At 39.4% G+C, this 16,007-nt stretch overlaps 1 long non-coding RNA gene across 6 annotated transcripts; it reads right to left on the bottom strand.

Moving 5' to 3' along the window:
* Positions 1-5,457: 5,457 nt before the first annotated feature.
* LOC144530618 (uncharacterized) lies at positions 5,458-14,206 on the bottom strand. Of its 6 annotated transcripts, XR_013503131.1 has the most exons (5): positions 14,157-14,206; positions 9,407-9,701; positions 9,235-9,302; positions 7,370-7,418; positions 6,405-7,131 (listed from the first exon to the last, which is right to left on the bottom strand). It is a non-coding gene; the product is annotated as an uncharacterized LOC144530618 (long non-coding RNA). The 6 variants fall into 6 exon arrangements; XR_013503130.1 differs by adding an exon at positions 5,458-5,605 and having other exon boundaries at positions 7,018-9,302; XR_013503132.1 differs by adding an exon at positions 5,458-5,605 and having other exon boundaries at positions 7,028-9,302.
* Between the last annotated feature and the right edge of the window lie 1,801 nt (positions 14,207-16,007).

Raw genomic sequence — 16,007 nt, 5'->3', positions numbered from 1 at the left:
CGTACACGCATCGTGCTTACCGTTTATTCTCCCCCGCCACACGTATGTTGGCCCACCCTGACACCCACCACACACGCACACACAAAAAGATGTTACATGTCAAGTGTATGATATTTGAGTGTGCTGTAGCATGTCATAAGGCAGTTCTGTCTGAAACGAGAGGGAAAAAAGAATCTCAAAGTTTGTGAAATGGCTCCCTGGAGCCCACTTGGTAGAAGTTATTTGTGGCAGGTATCCAGCTGATGGACTGTAACATGCTTGACATTATGGCTCTTCAGATAGAAAGATATAGTTTTTCCAAACCCACAGGCGCACCCCACATCTCAATCCCTCCATCATGGATATTTGCATGAAGGGTCTCTGCTGGTACACATGAGGTAAGCGCTACCATACACAATGGCTCCATTGGAGTGTGAATTATGGTTTATTTCCCCTTACAGGTCCCTCAACAGTGAAGCAAAGTGAGTGACATCTAGAGTGTCGATCACCTCAAATCTTCCCATCCTTTCACTCATGTAAATCTTACTATAAAACTACAGATTTTAACAAATAATGTTAGTTGTTCTAGACTTATTCCAAAAACGTATTCTATTCAAACAAATGAACACACTCTGAAAATGCAAGACACATATGTGAATATATATCCTTAACACCCAGACTTATCCGCATTGCAGTATGGCTGAGATATATGTAGCTCTTAGTAACAGACCGGGGACTCGCTCGCTTCCTCCCTACGGCAAATATTTCAGTCAGGCACTACCTCAGAAAAGGTGAAGCTCACAATGGATTTCTCAGATATTCAGCACGAAAACCGCAGCTTTCCTCACCTAGAGCACCACCTATAATCACTGTGTCAGACTCCGGCTCTGCAGCGACCTCAGACAAGTTGTTCTTGGAAAGGTACCACACCAGTGGCGGGAGTCGCCCATGCTAAAACTGGCAGTGTAAAGGACTTTTCTCCAGACTGATGTTAAAAAAAAAAAAAAAAAAATAAAAAAAAAAAAACACCCTAGCTATCAATTTTAACAAGTTATAATGACTGTTTTGGTCACTTATGTTTGCCCCATTTGTCATGTCTGTCATGTTAGCAAATGACTAGATAACTGTATGTAAAATGTGATGAAGACCTGTAAGTGAATGGTGGGTTAAAGCCTGGTGACTATTTTGCTGGATTGGGGAATGACACAATAATTGTTAGAGATACTTAAGGTCTTTGTTCTGTACAATGTTTCTACTTTTTTATTTTACACATCATCCTTTTATTACATTGAGCTATTTTTCTAACATTGATTCCCAGTCAGAGTGTGCAGATAATGACATTACCATGGCTCTTGCGGTATGCTTATGATTGTAAGTTTGAACTTGTGCTCCATGATGGAGAGATGGTGATATATTTTATGTTATTGTCAGACTTCATATAAATGAAGGTCATATCTATATCAGCATTAAATTTGAACTTGCTAAGGTTTCAGACTCTTATTATGTACACGCACATATTATGTATTGCTAGAGTTCCATTATTTTAATTATTGAAGAGTAAATATTTAGATTTATAAGAATGCATCTGATTATTACTTTGATGTGTGAAACATCCACATGGTGCTATTGATTTAAATTGATAAATGGATTAAATATTCCACAGATCAAATACAGTAGTTTATCAGAAAGCTATGCATTAAACATTTGCAGTAGCTACATTTTCAAAGGTTTTAAAGCCAAATCATTCATTCCCGTATGAAAGCTAGTCTCAGTCAGAAATTGTGTTTAAATATTGTTCTTATCTTCTTCTGTTTTTAGGTCATTTCTTCTAATCCACTAATTTTAATGCAGGACTCTGATCATGTTGCATGAGAGAGAGGTGGTCCAACCTCCTTATGATATGATCATTTCTACAAACAATCCAGTTTATTATGACAAGCCTGCTCAGGGGGTAGGAAGACCTTAACAGGAAATGTTCACGCGAGGCATGTGCTGAATATTTACATCGTAATTACCATTGCATGCGACATGTGATGCAACCAAGGAAATCACACTGGCCTGTGTTAATTGGAGACTTACTGCTGTCCAGATTGGTGGCTGGTTAGGCATAGTTTGGCCACGACAGGCTGATCAATGTCAGCCCACTGCATCCTAATCACAGCCAGATAAGAAATACAGTCTCACACTGTACAGTATTATGTGCTGAATGTTGAAGCTATTTTTTTAATTTTTGGTGAGATTGATTTCAACGACTGATAAACCAGGCTTTCCTATTTAAAACTGGTACGGGTTAGAAAAATACTGATCTACTGTACATGAAATCTGATGTGGGCACCACAATTCTCATGTTATGTCTTATATATATATATTGGATTACATACAGTATATTAGATTAGAGTTAAAAATATATACTATACATACCGTAAGAAAAATCCTTTACCAGTATTTAACTTAAAGTGTTAGCTCCGTGAATATGAATAAAAGTTCATTTTTAATATTGCGCAAAGTAATAAGTTGGCTACCGTTTCTTAAAACAAGACTTAAAACCATCTCTTTCCTTAGTGTTTCTACAGTCTTGCATCCTGCCAGTCTTCCACTGCCTCTCCGTTTCTCTTGTCAGACGTTGGTGGGACCATGACAATTTTAGTTTAATGTCTCAACTCCAAAAGATGTGGTTGATTTAAAACATTTAAAGGAAGCACATAACCACTGCAGCATTTGGCCTTGCCTTGAATAAATAAAAGGATATGGTTTCTGCAGCAGTGACAGTCTCACATTATATATACAGTAAATGTGTCATCATGCCTGTACCCCAGAATGATAGTTTACCTGAACTGATGGAAATTAATGGTGATGTGTCACCGTATCCAAGGGCCTTTTTGGTTTATATATTTTGACTTCTGATTATGTCCTGCATAATCACAACCTTTTTGTGATTCCCTCCCTACCCATAGCACGCGTTCATGTTGACTTTGTGGTTTTCCTAAATTGGACTCTGGCTCCAGTTGGCTAAGTTTCCATAGCAACCTTTAGCCTTATCTGCTACTGGTGAGGAGAAACAATGAGGTCTTTCACTTTCTCCACTCTTTCTTTACTTTTCCACAACTTTAAGAAAAAAGGCTATTTATATGAACGTGAGCTATATTTAAAATGAGCAAACAATATTAAATATTTTTCAAATACCTGACATCTGAAATATGGTGTAAATATGGAATGTGGTGTTTCAAATAAGTATAATATTTATAGTGTATATATTATATCCTTTAACTCTGAAGTTAGTACCATGAACTCATGAAGATCATTCATTATTGCCTTTCTCATCCAGTGGTTGTGAAAAATAGCATTTCATAAAGCCTGTATACTTTATTATTAACAGTTTATCTGCAATTTCCAAGTAAAATGAGACACTTAGACATAATTTATATTTATGTGCTAACCTTGTCCGAAGATAAACATACAGTATTGAGTATAGAACAGATATTAGTGTGCACTTTGTATAATATATTTGAATACTAGTTATAGTCGGTATCTGTTAAATAAAGATATTTACTTTTTCAGTAAATAGTTTTTATTATTATTATTATTATAATAACTATATAACTGGCAACACTTTTTCTTCTCAAAACAAAACAAAAAAAATAGATAACTTTGCCACAAAATATTGTGTTTTCTCTCCAGTGGGTTAACCCTTCTACAGTAATTGAGCTTGGTTGAGGAGAGGACATGTCTTTAGATGCTGTAATGATCCACTGACTTAATGTATAGCCTCTCTGATGGATGAGGCTGGTGCTCTTCTTTACTTCATTAAGCTGAGCCACATCCTGCAACACATAGGGGAGGAGATGTGGAGTGTTTTCATTGGTTTAACTCCTTGTTGCAAAAATGTCATCAATAATATAACAGAAAATAAACTGGCCCGGACGATCCCCTGCACTGTTATCCCGAATTAGTTGACTTGACTAGAAATTAGCGTGCAAACCTGTTGCCCTAAACCGTCTCAGTTGTTACACAAGGTGAAACTTAACATGTTAAGTTGTATAAACACAGAGCAATAAGTTGATGCAGTAAACAAATCAAGTTTCCATTAGTAGTCATTATCAATCACTAGTTAACATAAATATTTTTTTCTGGAGTCATGTTGTCTAAAATAAGCATGTTAAAGCTATAGTGCGTAGTTTTTGTCTCCCCCATGAGGAATTCTACGTAATGACAACAAAACTGTCTGCGCATCCACATGATACAAGCCTTCCGTGATTGCGCACCACCCACAGTTTCAGTTTCTCTCCAGTGTGCACTGCTGTGGTTTCATCAAAGAGACGACCTGGCTGTCTTTGTAAGTGCCTGCTGCTTTCAAGTCACAGCGCGGAGCAAGAACACTTTGCTCCTCCTACCCCCTCTTGTGATTTGATGTTGTACCATCAAGTGACTCAGCTGCGCCAGGCAAACAAGCAAGCAGCCAGGCCCGGCGTCGGCCAGCAGCACATACACACAAGCAGGACAGAGATGGCAGTAGAATGGTAGAGAGGAAGAGGAGCTATGTGGCTATATTTTCAGGCTGAAAATGAAACTACGGCAAGCTGTATAATTTGTAAAAAGGCCGTCAGATACAGTGGTAACACAACAGATTTATACAAGCATATGAAAATTCTGTCCTGGGTTTTAACTTATTAATAATCCAAAGTTCAAATCACAAAACCACTTACAGGTCATGAAAATTCATTCAGATTTAGCAATTTGATGATGCATTTACCTCCGTTTTTTAAAAGTATCGATATCGTATCGCTATCGGCGATACTGGCCTGTATTTACTCGTTATGGGATCGATACCAAATATTGCCGTTTTGCACAACACTACTTAACACTACTATAAAATATTGTGTCTATATACATTACTTATTTTCTATTTTTCTATACTTATGTCAGTATGATTTTAAAAATAAGCTATTCAATACATTTGTTCCAATAACACAGAAAAGAAAACAATCACTATATAACATGGAAAGTTTTGCTCAGGAGACAATATCCTGATTACCAATCTGTGTATTTTACATTGTTAACTTTCTCGCTGCCCAGAGCCCCTCCCATACAGAAACTTAACATCCTTAGTTATCTCTGCTTAACATGATCTGTGCACTGCATACTTAAGCTGATTATTATAAACTACTGTCTTTAGTAATGAATATGATTACAACTAAATCTGCGTTTGAAGCCATGAAGCCATTCTTCAAAGCAAAATTTGTTATTAAGTTCATAGAAAATCTACCACTTTGACCCAAAGAGAAATGGCACACTTCTGGAGGGTGAGTTGTAAAGGTATTGTTTAAGACTCTAACAGGCATTTGCTTATCCCTGATAGCACTAAGATAAATTAATGTAAAACTGTAAAACTTAAAAAAAACACAGGACAACTTTTCATTAAACTTAAATATTTAATGATAATAATGATAAAAAAAAAAAAAAAAAAAAAAAAAAAAAGCTCTTCATGTGGCCGGGTTGGCTCAGTGGGTGGAGCAGGCACACGAGAGGTTTATACCTCGACACAGAGGTCCACGGTTCGAATCCGACCTGTGACGATTTCCTGCATGTCTTCCCCCTCTCTCTCGCTCCCCTTTCTCACCTAGCTGTCCTGTCAAAAAAATTAAAGGTGGAAAAGCCCAAAAATAACCCACATTGCTACTCACATTGCGGTTGCTCCCAAATTTGACAAGAAACTAAACTTTTTTGTAGCTAGAGTATGACGTTAATGATATTCGGCTTTGTCAAGACTTGGTACGACATTAAAGAGGAGAACTTTCAGGGTAAACTGCCCTTTGACTTTATGAAGTCTATAGCTCAGGTCCCCTTGGGAGTCATGCTAATAAATTTGGTTAAACAGGTAACACACTATGTACACGTGTGTTGCAACATGTGGCTTTTTACACATTTAAAAAACAGGACAGGTGTTAAAAAAAAAAAAAAAAAAGGTTTTTAACATCCACATTGACACCTACCTCTACCTGCCACATGTAACTGTGGTTCAGCCTTACTGGGCCCTTTAACATGCACTACAATGACAACTCTGACTATTGAGAGTCCCACCGAACTGCCTCTGTAACAATATTCAGTCTGTGTCAGCACAGCAGTGTGAAAACAAATTAGGACTATGATTAATGAACACTTCTAACAACTCCCAGACTGACCACAGTGGTGGGACTCCCAGTAAAGACTACCTCCTGCCCTCAGAGCTGACGTTAACCCCTTCAGCATCAACACAGATGCTCCCTTGACTCTCATCAACCCAGTGCTGACAACTGTACAACTCATTCTACCCTATCAGCATGTTATAGGCCTCAACTTCCAGGGTGCCTGTCTGCTAAAAGGCAATAAAAAGAAGAAGAAAAAGTAGAAAGGGTTCTGTTATGAAATGTCTTATGGAGAGTATGCACTTTCGCATCCTCTTAAAATGATGTTATTAGTATGATTTGTACCTTCAATATTATTTTTCACTTTGTTGTTAACTGACAGGGCATCCTTACCTCAACATTGGTAACATGCTGACACATAAATAATCAGTGTCCACACATAAACATCCTCCAGCAGGATCCACGTGTACCAATGCACAGCATTTATTGATATTATATCCCTGATGGTGATTATCCTTCAGCACTCAAATGCAATGAAACTGAGTGTGTGTCAATATCAGCTAAAAGACATCTTTGTCTGCTCTATAGTTCTTTGTCTCTTGGTCGTCTCCGCTGATACTGTAAAATACCAGCAAGCAGTAGGAGAGAACTGGCTGGCAGGGATGGTGTGATCTGCGCTGACAGCCATGTTAGAGTTGATAGACATGAGGTGTCAGCACCCAGAGGGCCCTCAGAGAGGGATGACGGTGGCCTTTACAAGGATGTCTTTCTGCAAATCACTCACTGGGCAAATACACAAAAACTGCCCATTGCCTGGTAAGCTGGTTGTCCATCAGTGCTCAAAGTCCCTCTGTGCCAGTTTTGGTAATTACAGAACTTAAAAGGCCCATTTGATATCAAAGAGACATGGTTTTACCTCGATCTACCTCATGTGTTTGTGTCCATCTCTCATCACACAGTAGCATCCATCTAGAGACGGGAGATAGTAGTTGAATCCCTAGCTGGTCTGGTGTAAACTGCTGTCTCACACCTGTTACACATCAAAACTTCTCTAAATGAAAACCATATGCCGATAATAAATTCACTGATTCAATCATTCAATGACACAGCACACCAAACACAAAAAACTTAAACTGAAAAACAAGCAGACTGCGTTAGAAAAAGATACTTTTTAAACATTAGTCTGTGATGGTGAAATCCAAATCATAAAACAGTGTGAAGCGTTAGGGGGTGAAGTATATTGCTTACAATACAAGGTAATTACTCACATTCATCACTCTGGTTATGAATGGAAATCTTTTCCCTCCTCAAGGCAAGCTGTAAAATAATATAAACATTTACCCATAACCCAGCTACTTTATTAGTATAAAACACACCATATTTGCTCAACCTGCAGCTCTTTTCCAAGCATGTATTATGCAGTAATCTCCCTATTTTACAGTAATAGGTTTTAAATGTAATAAAGAAACACCAAGGGCATGTTTTGCTGCATGGGAAAAGTCATAAATCACAGTGTGTCTGCAGAGTGACAAATGACTGATGTCATCAACACTGCATGCCAAAAGCAGAATCTTAGCATCAGCTGGTGCACACTTTTAGTATTACTGTGAAGGCTAACGCTGACTGCATGCTGGTAAAACTGTGTGGTGCAAAAAGATCAATCCCTAAAACGTAGGTATTGAAAACAGTTCCCAAGGTTTGAAGCAGATAATGTACACGTTTGTATTTGGTTATATAGAGGATTAGCCATTTTAAGTTTATGGTGTTGAAGGATAAAGGTCCAACACAACAGCTAGTAATGGGGACTAAACATGTTCGATGAAAGAACAGCATTCATAAGATCCTAATAAAAGACAGTACAAGACCTGGATGGTAGACAACCATCTGTTGTGGTACTTCTTGGTTTATGGGCTGCTTACGATATGGTTGATCACAATGTTATAATTGACAGATTTTTTGACAGGTTACAATTCTGTCCTTTCTCCCTAAAGGCAGTGACACACCCACCCGATAATCGGCCGTCGGACAGTCTGGCGAGGTCAGTGACTCGAGTCTATTCGGTGTGTTCCATGCAGTCGTCCGTCCGAGGAGCTGTCGGCCTTCATTTTGGCCGACCTGACATGTTGCTTCGGAGGGCGTGCAGTCGGACTCCATGACCAGTCTGATTGGAGGAGTGCTAACCCGGAAATGACGAGCGGGATGAGCGTGACTAAGCCTCTCAAAATCTGACGAAAATCTTTTAAGCCGCCATGATAGTCTGGCTTTGAATTTCCGGAGAAACCAGACCCACGTGACGTGTTCGTCCAATCAGCTGCCGGTTTTCATTTTTTCGGCGACAATACAGATTAGCGCCGCCTCCTGTTATGGAGACGTATTACACGCTGAAGTCGGCGTCGCTTCGGTGTGTTCTGAGGCACATTTTGGACCTTGGGGAGCCGACTGATCAGTCCGACTGCCTTTTCTGCCAACGCTCGGCAGTCAGGTTAGTGTGTCAGGGGCTTAAGAGATATCTTGTGATCGAGAACATAGTGTTCTATTATCACACAGCTCTACATTTCTGCTTTAACCGAAAATCTCCAACCTTGATAGAAACATTTGACTTTATTAGTGAAATAAGTATACTTTTTGATTTGATTTTACCTAGGATGCTCTAACAGACTTTTTGTATCACCCATTTATAGCTGGTAATTGTATTGTTGTCAATGTCTCTCTTAAGTTTCTTTATTTTGTATCTTTTGTCAGGCATTGTGATGTATAAATGTTGTTATTATAGTATTGTTTTATTTTTTTAAACACATAAGAACATCCAAAATGACTGCTCTGTGGAGCATAAATTGCATAAATATATGAACAGTAATTAATAAACAGAGTACCCTCTGTTATTAATAATCAGTCAAAACTTGCAAAACCACTAGTAAAAACAGAAATGCTCCTAATTTCTCCAACAGGCAAGGGAATATTATAATGAGCAATCCCACCCTGGTAGATGGTTACAAATGACGAAGAACCGCTGGAAAGATTTCCACTCAGCACTCTACCTGCATAAGTGTGACTACTGTACTGACCAGAAATTATACAGAGACAAAAGTAAACATCTCTAAGCAATGTTTACATTACTGCACACCTCATTTACCATGAAAAAAGTAGACTGAATTCAGCAAAGACACAGTGAGAACAGGAAGTGGCGAAAGGGAAGGAAAGCTGAAAAAAAGAGACACAGGGCCAAGGAGAGATACTGAAGATCATGGATTCTTGCATGAATTAATATTTTAAGATTTATTTAAGAAAGTGTGCGGTTGTATTACCTGGTAGCGGGCTACATCACTGATACAGGTGTGAGATCTGATTCTCTCAGATGCATGCTCAACCACGGCTCCTCTCTGCCACAACGTTCAGACATGTTTATTTGGACTCATGCCATAAATCCAAAGCTTTCGGGGAGTTAGAGGTGGGCCTGGTTGTGGTGCAGGAGGCCTGTCCTGCTCCAATGATAATTTGTGGTTTGGTGCATGTTCGGCGGCCTACAAAGAGGCCTCAGACTGCCACTGGCTGGCTGCACCCAAGGCCACGTCCACTACAAATAGGCCAACGACCCTTATTCTGCAGAAGGAAATATTTGTATAATATAAAGTTATTTTCCTGAATTTACCTTCAGAGGTCTTGGGAAACTGTTTTAATTATAAAAGTGTATATATACACACTTCGAGGGAGAGGAAGACTAAGTTCAGTGAGAGTAGGAAGGTAGAAAATAAAATATAATACAGTGACATAAATGACATTAAAAAAAAACTTGCTTATAAAATAAGATCACCATAGCAACTTATACATACAGCGGTTTTACAGAATACCAAAATTAAAGCTTTTACTGGGACTAGTTGGATAATGATTGGCTGTAAATTTATCCCATTCATAAATAATGTCCATGATAACCTCCCAAGGCTCCTTTGATTTATGTACCTCTTAACCTATGCCCTCTTCCTGGTCAGCACACTCTGGACAAAGTCAATTTCCTACCAACACTCCCTCATCCACTCACAGTGTTTATAAACCTCCCTCTATAGAAAAGGGCCGCTAATTTAAAGCTATGCTTGTGTCACCTGGTGAACCTCATGCCCCAGGACCCCGATCGGAACTGCTATGGGTCAGAGGTGACTGTCTGGCCCCTAGCTTATCAAAGCTGTGTTTATTTAAAGTCTATGTGCAGCAATGGATGACAACAAACAGAAGGACCACAGGCAATGGAGCAATTTGGAGGCAAATCCTTTTTAAGAATAGAGATTAGGCGTGCACGTTTCAGAGTGTATAGCTGTTGAAATGTCAGCATTGTCACTCTCAATCCTGGTGATGATGGCTTGCTTTGCTCTGGAATACTGTAAGGTGAACGCGCCTCGGCACCTTGTGACATACACAGAGAACCTGCAGAGAGTTTGAACTCGGGTGCATGTTTACAGGCTTTTCTTGGATAAACAATCTGTCTTGATTGCCACTTACTTCAGTACCCCTTCAGAATCTGACATATCTGATCCACAGGCATTTAAGACTGGATAGTTAACTATTTTCAACCCCTGCTAATACATGTATGGCCAGAATTAAATGTCAAGCTGACAGTCCAGAGCTGTCCAACTAAACTTAGCACAAAAAGTAAGGACATTCGTGTTTGGTAGATTATTTCTCTGTGGTAACAATGCTTTTTGGCAAAGAATCTTATACCGTTGGAAAGCCTGTTTAGTTCCCTTTCAAATGGTGCCCCATTTGTAAGGAATATGCATTTGTGGAATGAGCAGCAGCGCTGAGTATGTGGGTTGCGCCCATGAAAAAATTGCCAAATCTTCTCTGCCATTGCCAAACAGCTTATTTTGCTGTTGCTATTGACACTTGTTTTGAGCTTCTGGTACCCTCAGGTGCTGCCAATCAGGTGCCTGATTTAGAGATGAGATTCTGCCACCAGTGGCAATCCCATATCTCCACAGTCTGGGACCGAACTCTATCCTCCAAGATGACAACGCTTGCCCCCACAGGGCGGGGTTTATCAGAGACTACCTCCAGAATGTGGGAGTGGAGAGGATGGAATGGCCTGCCAGCAGTCCTGACCTCAACCCCATTGAACACTTGTGGGATCAGCTTGGGCGTGCTGTTTGTGCCAGAGTGACCAACACAACCACGTTGGCTGACTTGCGACAAATGCTGGTTGAAGAATGGGATGCCATCCCACAGCAGTGTGTGACCAGGCTGATGACCAGCATGAGGAGGAGCTGCCAGGCTGTTGTGGCTGTGTATGGTTCTTCCACACGCTACTGAAGCTCCTGTTTGTGAAATGAATAAATTGTTAAATTGCCAACATGTCTTGTTTCTTCAAACTTCAATCATCCAATCCACCAAATGAGTCAATGGCAGAATAAGCTGTTTGGCATTGGCAGAGAAGATTTGGCAAATTTTTCATGGGCGCAACCCACATACTCAGCGCTGCTGCTCATCCCACAAATGCATGTTCCTTACAAATGGGGCACCATTTGAAGGGAACTAAACAGGCTTTCCAACAACAGTATATAAGATTTATTGCCAAAAAGCATTGTTAACACAGAGAAATAATCTACCAAACACAAATGTCCTTACTTCTTGTGCTAAGTTTAGATGCCTAACATTCTCCCATTGCACAATTTCCTTGATAAATCTAACACTCTGACCGGTTGCGCCTTTAATCCCACAGCAAAACATTATGGAAACACTTGTAATACTACAACATCAGCCTGGACGTAAATACATCAGACAAATAGCTTTAGGCTCTATGAAGCCTGCAGGCCCTGCTCTAGGCATTCTACAGTAAGTAATTGAACTAATTACCAAGGTGCTGAAGAAGCAAAAAGAGGTCTGCCAGAATTCTCTGGTGACTGTCCAAAGAAAAAACGACAGCATCAGTCATTTGAGCAGGAGCCCCAAAACAACATGTGTTTACGTCCAAGTGGCAGAGCCCTTGACCATGAGTGTCCTCTAGCTTTAACCAAGTGTTTATTATTGTAACCGTCACGAAGGTCCCCTAACCTTAACTAAGTACTTGTTTTAACCCAGCATGATCTTTCCCTACACCTTACTAAGTAGTTTTTGTGCTAAAACATAACCTTATCCATAGCATTGTTACTGAAAGTATTGTTGTATGTTGTAACAATAAAAGAACATGGCCTATCCATGTGTCCATATTTTACATTGCAAAACATGGTATAATCACAAATGAGGCATTATTTTTTGTGTTAAACACTACAACAACCAGTATGTTAAAACATGAGTATACTTAAATCTTAACACGTTCTGGGTCTCTGTACATGGATATCAAAGATGTATAATATAATTTTGGTCAAGATCAATTATGACCTCACAGGTAAGTCATTAGATCAAGCTTTGGGGTTCGCCACACACATCCCTGGCCAGTGTTGGGAGTAACACGTTACAGAAGTAACGCAATTACAGTAATGTATTCCTTTTTGCTGTAACACAGTAACATAAAGCATTACTAATTAAATTTCAGTGATAATATACCCGTTACAATCTCAGTAATGCGAGTTACAACGCATTTTAACGCAACATTTAGTGGTGTTTTTTTTTTTAAGAATTCCCCAACACCGTGAAACATTTTTTCACAGGAAAAAAAAAGCTGTGAGTATTATTTCCTGTTGCTGTATTCGATGGTTGAGATGACTGCAGAGACAGATACATTTGCGAGATGGACATTATTTTCAGGAGTTATTAGCTGCGTTGAAGCGAGCTGTCCCGTCACTGTTCCCGTGGTCAGAGCCAGAACCAGAGACGGTACGGACAACATCTGTGTCCCAACAGGTGACAGTACGTCAGCACGGAGGCAGTGTGTCCGAGCTGACAGAAACATGTCGGGAATTAATGTTTGGGCTTGCTACACGTAATATAATTGCATTTTATCAGCCGTGGAAAGTAACTATGCCGTAATTCAATACAACTGTAAGGTACTTTTAACTGAGTATTTTCATTTTTTCCTACTTGCCTATTGTACGTATTACTTCTCTATTTTTATAGCTTAGTTACTTTGCATATTCATATTAATTATACAAAATATTATGAATAATCTATGATGTATTAAAAGTGGATAAAGAGGAGATTTTATTGATCCGGTGGTGAAATTCACAAGCTACCTGCCAAGTCAAACTTCCACTGTTATTTTGTTGAAAGTAACTCAAAAGTAATGCAAAAGTAGTGTAAAGCATTACAATTCAGAGACAGTAATATTGTGAAATAACTAATTACTCTCAAATGACAGTAACTAGTAATCTACAGTATAATGTATTACATTTTGGAAGTAACTTGCCCAACACTGTCCCTGGCATCCTGACAAAAGGTGAGGCATTAATCTCGCTTGACCCAACTTTGTTTTCACACCAGTCTGCACTGTACGTAGCCACACATGGTGTCAGGGATGGCTCCCCTGGTTTATTTACTCTCATCTCTGGATATCTGGGAGCTGTGTGTGGCCTCCATGCTCCTGTGTTGTAAAGGCACTGCCAGAGGAAACATAACATTTTACAGTACTCTCTACTGCTGACAGATCCAACCAGGGACGTGCACAGATATATGAAGGGGCTATTGCTCTAAATGCAAAGTTTATTAACCAATTGGGACATTAATTTATCATATCGTAACAAATTAAGTTAAGTCGACTCATATCAGCTTTCACTAACGTTACATCTTGATTGTTGGTTTTAAATTCACGTAAAATATTGACTGTCAACAATGTATATTCTAACATGATTCAAGAGCCCAAACCATCACATTCCTTAGCCTCTCTCTTCTCTACAGAACGCACACTAGCTAATGTAATGGACGTTACGTAGCTACGTTAGCCTGCTGCTGCTACATAGGCTATCATTAGCTTTGGTTGATAACTTAGCATTATACGTTAATATTAGGCAATGCTGCGCGACGTGATGCAAACGTTACAAGCTGAAGCCGCACATTATTCGAAGCTCAAGTGTTTTGTTTTTTTAAACTATTCACAGGGCATTTGTCATTATCTCCATAACTTTAAAAACTCACGTGAAGGCAGACGGGCTTTCCCTTCTCTTTCATATGCAGTGCTCCGTGTGTGAAAATATAAACAACGTCACGTGACTGGGGTCAGAAGTCATCGCTGAGGGCAAAATAAATGAACACAAGATTTAATGATATGGCGATTATTATTATTATTATTATTATTATTATTATTATTATTATTATTTTAGATTAGCATATTATATTCCATATACATGGCATACAAAAGTGCACTGTACAAGCCTGTACTAGCCTTTCCTTTTAATAATGAACAGATTCATGTGGAGCTCTGGTGCCCCCACACTATATGAGGGGTGGAAGAAAGTCACCCCCTTTGTGCTTCACTTAGTGCCGACAGTATCAGGTCACCCATCCACTGTTGGATTGATTTTAGATGATCTCTCCTTCCCGGCCTGCAGTGATTGTTTGGCAATGGAGACAGGTTTTTATTATGCAGTGGCAGGACCTGACTCTGTCTCATTATGAAGGGCAGGGGGAAAGAAGGAGGGGAGGTAAGAGCAAGGGTGGGGAACTGGGAATAAGTTCCCCTTTGTGTACACACAAGGAGGTAAAAGGCAGACTGTATGTGGTGGCTAAGGGATCACTCGAGTGGCTCCACGGGTCCAGTCGCGTGGCCCTGAGGCTTTCCTTTGGTTAGCACGCTCAGCCCTCCCTGTTCACAGCTTCAGAAATGTGCCACACTGTATGGCCACCCATTGCTCTGCCTCTCATTGACACACATACAACTGATATGGAGAGTAGATAGAGAAATATCAGCTATTGTTAAATAATAACAGTAATTATGAAAGTGGGCACGTTTACCTTATTTGCACAGTTTACTTTTAATTTTACATTTAACATTTTGCTACCTACATTTACTTGGGTTAATCAGGTTATGGGAAGGTTATGGCAAGATCATGAAATGATGATTTATGTGTTTTACATGCACAATGGTAATGCAGTAAGGTAAAATGTTTCTTTTATATGGATTTCTCTTCTGACATAAAAGTAATTGCTTGTTTTATTTGTGTTTGTATCTGTTTAGATCTAACAGCAACAGATTCCAACAAGCTATGGTAGACCTCTGAGCCTGGCTGAGATTTAACATTGTTGAGCTGATGGAACATTGTTCAGCTCATATGTAGAACATGCAATAAGGGATGACTGAAACATATTTAGGAAAAAACTTACTACTTCTGGCTATATAGAAGCAGCATGAGTGATCTTAATATTTAGTTCATCATTCCTTTCTTTATGATGTCGAAGAACCTCACAGGAGAAGTGATTTAGAAATGTCTTGCAGAGCATTTGTCAATCAGTGTTTTGCAGATACAAGGCAGTTGTGTTTTACAACCTCAGCAGCTGAATATAATATGAGTTGGTAGTGAATGTGTTTCCTCACCCTGTTTTTCTCTCAATCCTACAACTGGAAAAACCCAATGTGCTGCAAGTGTTTTGACGGACTGTGTTTTACGTTCCCTTCTAACTGTCTCAGACATTCACCTCTTCCTATTCAGGAGGGTATGCATGGGCACATGTGGTCTAAATTATGATGTTATATGATGCAAAAACATGTGGCACAGAGAATCAATGAGGTATGAAGCTTTGCCATGTCTACTTTCAGATCCCATCATTCAATCCAGGAAACTGGGCAAAATGCAGCTTTTTTGTGTCCTTCTCAGCACATAGCACTTCCTGTGTTTGACTGTAAATGCTTAATGAGATGTTAGATGCATATAATAACTGCAACTTATGATCAAGGGTGACTTTTGTCCTTTAAAGAGGTTACATCAGTGTCTGGCAAACAGAGCCAGATAACTTCCGCATTTGCATTAATTGTGTGAGAACTTGAAGAGT

The sequence above is a fragment of the Sander vitreus genome, chromosome 15, assembly GCF_031162955.1.
Source record: "Sander vitreus isolate 19-12246 chromosome 15, sanVit1, whole genome shotgun sequence".
NCBI lineage: Eukaryota > Metazoa > Chordata > Actinopteri > Perciformes > Percidae > Sander > Sander vitreus.
This window is presented reverse-complemented; position numbering and strand designations above follow the sequence as displayed.